General features: G+C 49.6%; 1 long non-coding RNA gene across 1 annotated transcript; it reads right to left on the bottom strand.

Annotated features, from left to right (window-relative positions):
- Positions 1 to 1,617: 1,617 nt before the first annotated feature.
- On the bottom strand, positions 1,618 to 4,344 carry LOC103162998. Its single transcript, XR_003483022.2, has 3 exons — positions 4,162 to 4,344; positions 2,683 to 3,056; positions 1,618 to 2,603 (listed from the first exon to the last, which is right to left on the bottom strand). It is a non-coding gene; the product is annotated as an uncharacterized LOC103162998 (long non-coding RNA).
- Between the last annotated feature and the right edge of the window lie 1,885 nt (positions 4,345 to 6,229).

Below are 6,229 nucleotides of genomic sequence, written 5' to 3' on the forward strand. Positions count from 1 at the left end.
GGTTTGGTGAGTCAATTTCTGGGCATAATAAATGGCACTCGATCTCAGACGGGTCAGACAGTGGTCCTTGATTCACTCTGCCTTTGTTTGGTGATGTATCTATCAGGTCAGCCGTTGGGAACCCAGGAGTAAGAATGTGATTTTGCTCAGTGCTTGGTGTAGGAGCATGGAATCGGGGTAAAACCTGGTTATTTGTGGGAAGAAGACAGTCCACCAAGCAGCCTTCAAGCGGCAGGGCAGAGCCGTAAGTGCAGGTATGTTGGGGATGAACACGGTGAGGGAACCCTCCCCATCCACAGGATTCTGGTGACTGGAGGGCAGAACAGCTGTAATAGGTGGAGCTCAGCTCAGTGCTGAGATTGTCATCAAGGAAGGTGGACAGCAAATGAAGACCCATTCCCCACCGGGGACAGTGGCTCCTCCTTGTTTCTGTGGGCTATGCACACCCTTCCTGCAGACTGGGTTATCACGAGCAGTAGCAGGATCCCGAAGGGCAAAGGATGTAAGGAAAGGATTAGGTCAGGGGAAAAGGCCCTTCCTCTGCCCTCTGGGTGCTGTGGGGGAAAAGGAAGGTGTTTCTTGTGTGCTATGACCTCAGTTTCCATTATCCCATTGTGTTTCACACAGCGATTCCTGCCTCATTGTACTAGCATCTAAAACAATGATATACATGGACATGTGTGTGTGAGTGTCTGTGTTAGTAGGTCACCAGGAGGTCAGAAACACCTAGTAACATCCTAATATCCAGGGGTGCCGCATGGTCGAAGTTAGTTACTGTGTTTGTCTGTGACTACAAATAGTGAAAAGAACGATGGGGCAAGGAGAAAGACTGAGTTGGGTCAGTGTCAGGGAAAACAGACATACCAGGTGCACACCTGCAGTGGGGCAAGGGACACACCTGCAGGGAAGTGGCACACCTGTGGCACACCTGTGAGGACAGGTTTTCCAAGGAGGGTCATTGAGAGGGAACTGTGCTATTACAGAGAAACCGTGAGCAGTCAGCTCAGCATAGCCGGTGAGAACAGAAGTTAGGGAGGCACGGGGAAGGCATTATGGGGTTAGGGTGAGCGTTGGTGATGGGGCTCGCAGCTGAACACAGAAGGAAGGGAGGGGAGCTCCTCTATGTCCTGTGTCTCTAGCAGAACACCAGAAGCCGGGTGATTATAATGAGCTGAGCATTAAGTCGCTCATGATACTCTGGGAGTTGAAGTCTGTGAAGGTGGCACCTGTACCCTCTCAGCCTCCAGTGAGGAAGGACAGGGACGGCAGATCCCAGGCCTTCCTGGTGCTGACCTGTCGCCCTTGGCTTGCCACTTCCTCTGAGAGTGACTGGAGGTGGAATATGACCAGATTTTCAGTTCCCACCAGTGTTACAGCCCCAGGATTCAGGACTATGCTGCACACAGCAGGCGCTCAACCAGTGCATACACCATGAATGAACATGTGAGTGGTGATTGTAAGAACAGAGGGAGATCAAGGCTGTGGCTTCAAGGGGATAGTAAGGAGGCTGGTACAGTTCAGGAGGTAAGCGGAGCCCCTGATTTAAGATGGCATCATGGCAGGATGTATCAGTTACTTTTCTCCCTGCTTGGACAAAGACACCTGGCAACACCAGCATAAGCAAGGAAGGGTTTATTTTTGGCTCAAGGATGGAGGGTGTAGCCCATCACTGCAGAGAAGGCAGAGGTGTGAAGCAGGTTGGTTACTTTGCATTCAAATTCAGGAAGCAGAGAGAGATGGACGCTTGGCTCACTTTCTCCTTTTCATTCAGTCCGGGGCGGCAGCTTGCAGAGTGGTACCACCATAATTAGGATGGATTGTCCCAGTTCAGTTAACCCGATCTAGAAACTTCATTACACGGATGCCCAGATGTTTGTCTCCTAGGTGACTGTAGGACCTGGAAAGCTGACAGTCAGTATTAACCCTCACACGGGCATGGGGAGACACAGTCACATCTGATAATTAAGTGGCCTAAATGAGACAAGAGTGCTACAAGTCTTCCTGCAGCCCATGAGGAGCAGAGCTGGGGTCCAGGGTGGGGGACCCTGGGTTAGGATGTGGCCACTGTGTCCTTTGGGTTATCAAGGGATGATACAATTTATTTTGTACAGTTTGAAAGTCCCAGAACCCTGTCAAATCCTGGCTGATCCATAACACCCAGGGCTTTGTGTTTCTCTCTGAAATAAAACTTTTTATCTTAAAAATGAAAATGAATCAAATACAGCATGTTCTGACCACAGTGGCATTCTGGGTCTTTCCCAGGTCTGTGAGGGGTGGGGGAGTCGTGGGTTCACTGGGGCATGACAGGAAAGCAAACAACTTTTCATTTTCCCCTCTCCTCCTGGTCCTCTGTTCTCTTGTGTTGAGGATACACAGGAAACTGAAGCCACAACAAAAGGGCCACATAACTGTGGATATTTAGGAAAGCCTGGCTGTGTAGCTAAGGAAAAAATGTACTTGGAATAGGGACCTTGACATTCCAGATGGCAGGAAAAAAAAGTCAAACACTGAGGCCTCATGTTCTGTGGGGCCATCTGATGGCTTGTTTGGAAGTCCTTGCTACAGGTCTCCAGTCCATAGTGAGAAGCCAGTTTCCTGGTGACCTGAAAGAAAAGACAGGTCACCCACAGGTGACTTCCAGTTCTTTCCCAGACTCCACTCAATGGGTGCCATATTCTGTACCTCTCTGTCCTATTGTTACTGATGTGTTGAGGACCAGCATCTGGAAGGGCCCTGGCAGCCTGAATGAACCAGGATAAGCCATCTACCTGCAACGGGTCAACCGGAAGATTTGTGCAAGGTGGTTCCATTTCAAGAGGAACAAACACATCCTACTAACTCCATCTTCAGAGTCCTGACATGAGGTTTAGATTTAAACAGGGACACAGTGTGCACAGCAAGCAGGCTTGGTTCAGGTGCCATCCTGCCCATCACTGACCGCTGTTGTTATTGGGGCTCCAGTGCGTCCTGCCAGGCAGTCTAACAGAGTGAAGTCTCTTCCTGGGAGACAAGTTTCCTGTCTGGCCACCAAGAGGACTCCCAGCTTTTCATTCTCCCTGTAGGAGACGACAAACGGAAATCCCAGTTCTTTGGAGTCCATTGTCTTAGTAGTCCGATGTTGAAGGGAGCACAAATGTGCCTTTAAAATATCATCATTTCTGCCAGGATTACACTGTTCTGCCAGCTGTCAGATGCCCAGCAACAGGCTAAGTTAGAGCACAGAGAATGTCTGGGTATGGAAGTGGTAAGGATTCAAGCATTGTGCTGGCCTGCCCCTGGCACCTGGCAGAATGCACTCAGGCTGTACCCTGGTCAGCCCAGGGTTCCATGGCTGTGTAGTCTGCACGCAGGGCAAAAGGACCCCTTTAAAAGAAAGACCCTCTTTCTTTGCTCTTCTCTTCCCACTTTCTCTTTCCCACTGTCTTCCCTGGGGCAGGCAGGACTTTTCCTGTCTCCCTCTTCTCTCCTGTCTTCTCTCTGTCTCTGTGTCTCTTTACCTCTTTTCTCTTTCCTTTCCCCCCCCCTCCCGTTTCTAATAAAACTTCCCACTCAAGCTATGTCTGCCTGGCGTGTTTGCCCCCCCCCCCCCCGGCCTCAGTCACCCTCGCCTGCCATGGAATCCATGCAAGGTTCCTCTAAAGCTTTATCCTAACAGAAGTGGCCAGCAGCCTGGGGCTTTTTAACACCGTGTGATGGAGCTCTCTGTGCTTGAGGAAATACATGGCGGGGATTTCTAAGAAGCAAAATCAAATGGCCAGTGCCGTTGGATTTCCCAGGGTAGAAGCCAGGGCTGTCTGCTGGCCTCTGGCTAAGGTTCCCCCAAGGCACTAGCAGCAGTGGGAATGAGGTCACCGATTGTGCTTGGCGGGGGTGGGGAGAGGCAGGAAGTGGGGTAAAAAGAAAAGGACTGGATCCAGGGCTGAGGCCAGGCCAACTTCAGAAGCAGCAGGAACGAGCAGGCTTTCCCAAGGCCTGCAGGGTGAGGCTTGAGCCTCAGGCTGCCACCACCCTTGGAAGCCATGCTGATGCAGGGGGGGGGGGGTGTTTGTGCGTATGCGTGCGTGTGCGTGTGCGTGTGTGTGTGTGTCCCTGCGCACGAACGAGGGTACTCTTGACATCTGTCTAGCAAAGAGCTGAAACCGTGTTAGAAATGATTCTCACCTCTTAGAAAACAGCCAATCTTGTGTTTCTGTACTTTCAATGTTCGTTTTGGAGGTGAAAGGTTAGATATCTTCTTCCTGGCCCTGCTGATTGACTCTCGGATTCTGCTCCCTGCCTTTCCCAGCAGCCTCCATCCGCTCACCACCCCACAACAGTTTGCTTCTGGCCTTTGTCTTTGCTGTGAGCTTGGGTGCGCCCCCTGCTGGCAGACTTTGGCCCTGCATCGAGCTTACGCTTAGGGAGTCTGCTGAATTTCTTGCAGGGCTGAGGCCACACCAACAGAGGTCGTCTAATTTCCCTCTGATGAAACTAAATGCTTAAACGGAAGTGGGAGTGCATTTAGCCCTTCAGTAGCAGGTTTCCTTCTGAACTGAGGTCGGCTCGCGGGAGGAAGACACAGAAGAGGGTCGGCTACAACCCTCTTTTTCAGCCCAGAGATTCTTGCGCCTGTGCGGACAAGAGCTTCGGAAAACTGGCTCGTTTAGCCTTCCCAAAGATCTTATCCAAGTTGCAAGATCTTGGCAGTCCAAAGCCCTTTTTAGGTCAATATACCAAAGAGCTCTTGCTGGGATTAAATGCAGAATGCCAAAATTTCATTTAAAAACACAGATTCTGAATAAATGCAACGTGAGCACATTTGCAAACGGATGCAAAACAGGCGCTTTGAGAACCCTCCCCAAATCTCCACCCTCTGTGGCCTTTTGTGCAAGGGCTGTTTGCCCGGAGTTTCAAGAATGGAAGATCTTGGGAGCTGAAAGCTTTCTCTTCCTTGCTGGCAAGGAGTAATTTGGCCTCTACGAGTTTTAAATCGCTGACGATTGAAGTATGTGTGTGTCATGGAAAAGCCGACTCCTTTTAGCTCAAGGTGGTACAAAGATGGAATCGTGGAGCTCAGGACTTCATGAGAGTGAACTCTAAGGTCCTGGACCTGGGGATGACCCCTGCTGTGGCACGGTGTAGGTATTCAGTAATTAAACAATAAATATTCAAGAGAAATGCGATTCTGCCTGTGAGATTCTCCGCAATGCACCGAGCTTTGGAGAGGCAATAAATGAAAGGCTCCTCTATTAAAAACCAGAAGATTAATGAAATCGTGACGTACAGGCAGGAACAAAACAACCCACAGGCTCAAGACAATGTGCGCAGAAGCAATTTACTTCTGAAACTGAAAACATGAGATGCTTTAGTTTACCCCGGCAGCTCTCAGAGAGAGCGAATAAATAATTTCACAGGGAAGAAAACGACCCTTTAAAATGTAGCCTTTTCTCTTCAGGAGAGAAATGTAGCAGATAGAGCTGATGGCTACGATGTACTCACAGCTCAAGGGCGGGTGCTTTCCATTAGGGATTAGATGGTAAACACCAGTTCCCCTTAGGAATCAAGTTAGGTCAGCCTCCGCCTGGCTAGGAACAGCCGCTAGACCTCTGGCTTCTGCCTGTTTTGTGATTATAGCCCGGGTCCTGCCTCACAGCCAACTGCTACTATTCTGTCTTCTGAATAGGTTCTTCATACAAAGATTTAATGACTTAACACCCCCCCCATCCTTGTCTTGTGCATTTGTGGCAGGCACATGTCCAATCTGAGGTCACAACGGAAGGTGACAGGAGAGCCTGTACTATAAAACCAGCGTTTTCTATTCCCACAGTGTTTCCCTTTAGTAAACAAACTCTGATTTCAGCTTAGCAGAGACTGAGTCAAGGTGAACGTGTCTCCTGGAGTTGGGAAGCTTCAGAAACCTCTGCCAGCAAGGCTTGGCATCACTGTGACAAAAATGGTGTCAGTACACACGTGTCCTGTGTGGCTCAAATGCAGTCCTTTTATTCACTCACTCTCTCAATATTGACCGGATTTTGTGTGTTATAGGAGACTGCCACTTTCTCAGAGGCCACAATTCCAGGGTGAATTGGTATGAGAGGCCCATGTGGCAAATATGTCCATGGGCCTTGGATAATAGCAGAGACTCTTTCAGTTGATATAAAATGTTGAGGCCAACGTGAGTGCCTAACCCCAAAATTTTAGTGTTCTGGTTCTTAGAAATCATACGTGGGCATGACTCACTCCTTTAATC

The sequence above is a fragment of the Cricetulus griseus genome, chromosome 2 (genome assembly GCF_003668045.3).
Source record: "Cricetulus griseus strain 17A/GY chromosome 2, alternate assembly CriGri-PICRH-1.0, whole genome shotgun sequence".
NCBI classification, from domain to species: Eukaryota; Metazoa; Chordata; class Mammalia; order Rodentia; family Cricetidae; genus Cricetulus; species Cricetulus griseus.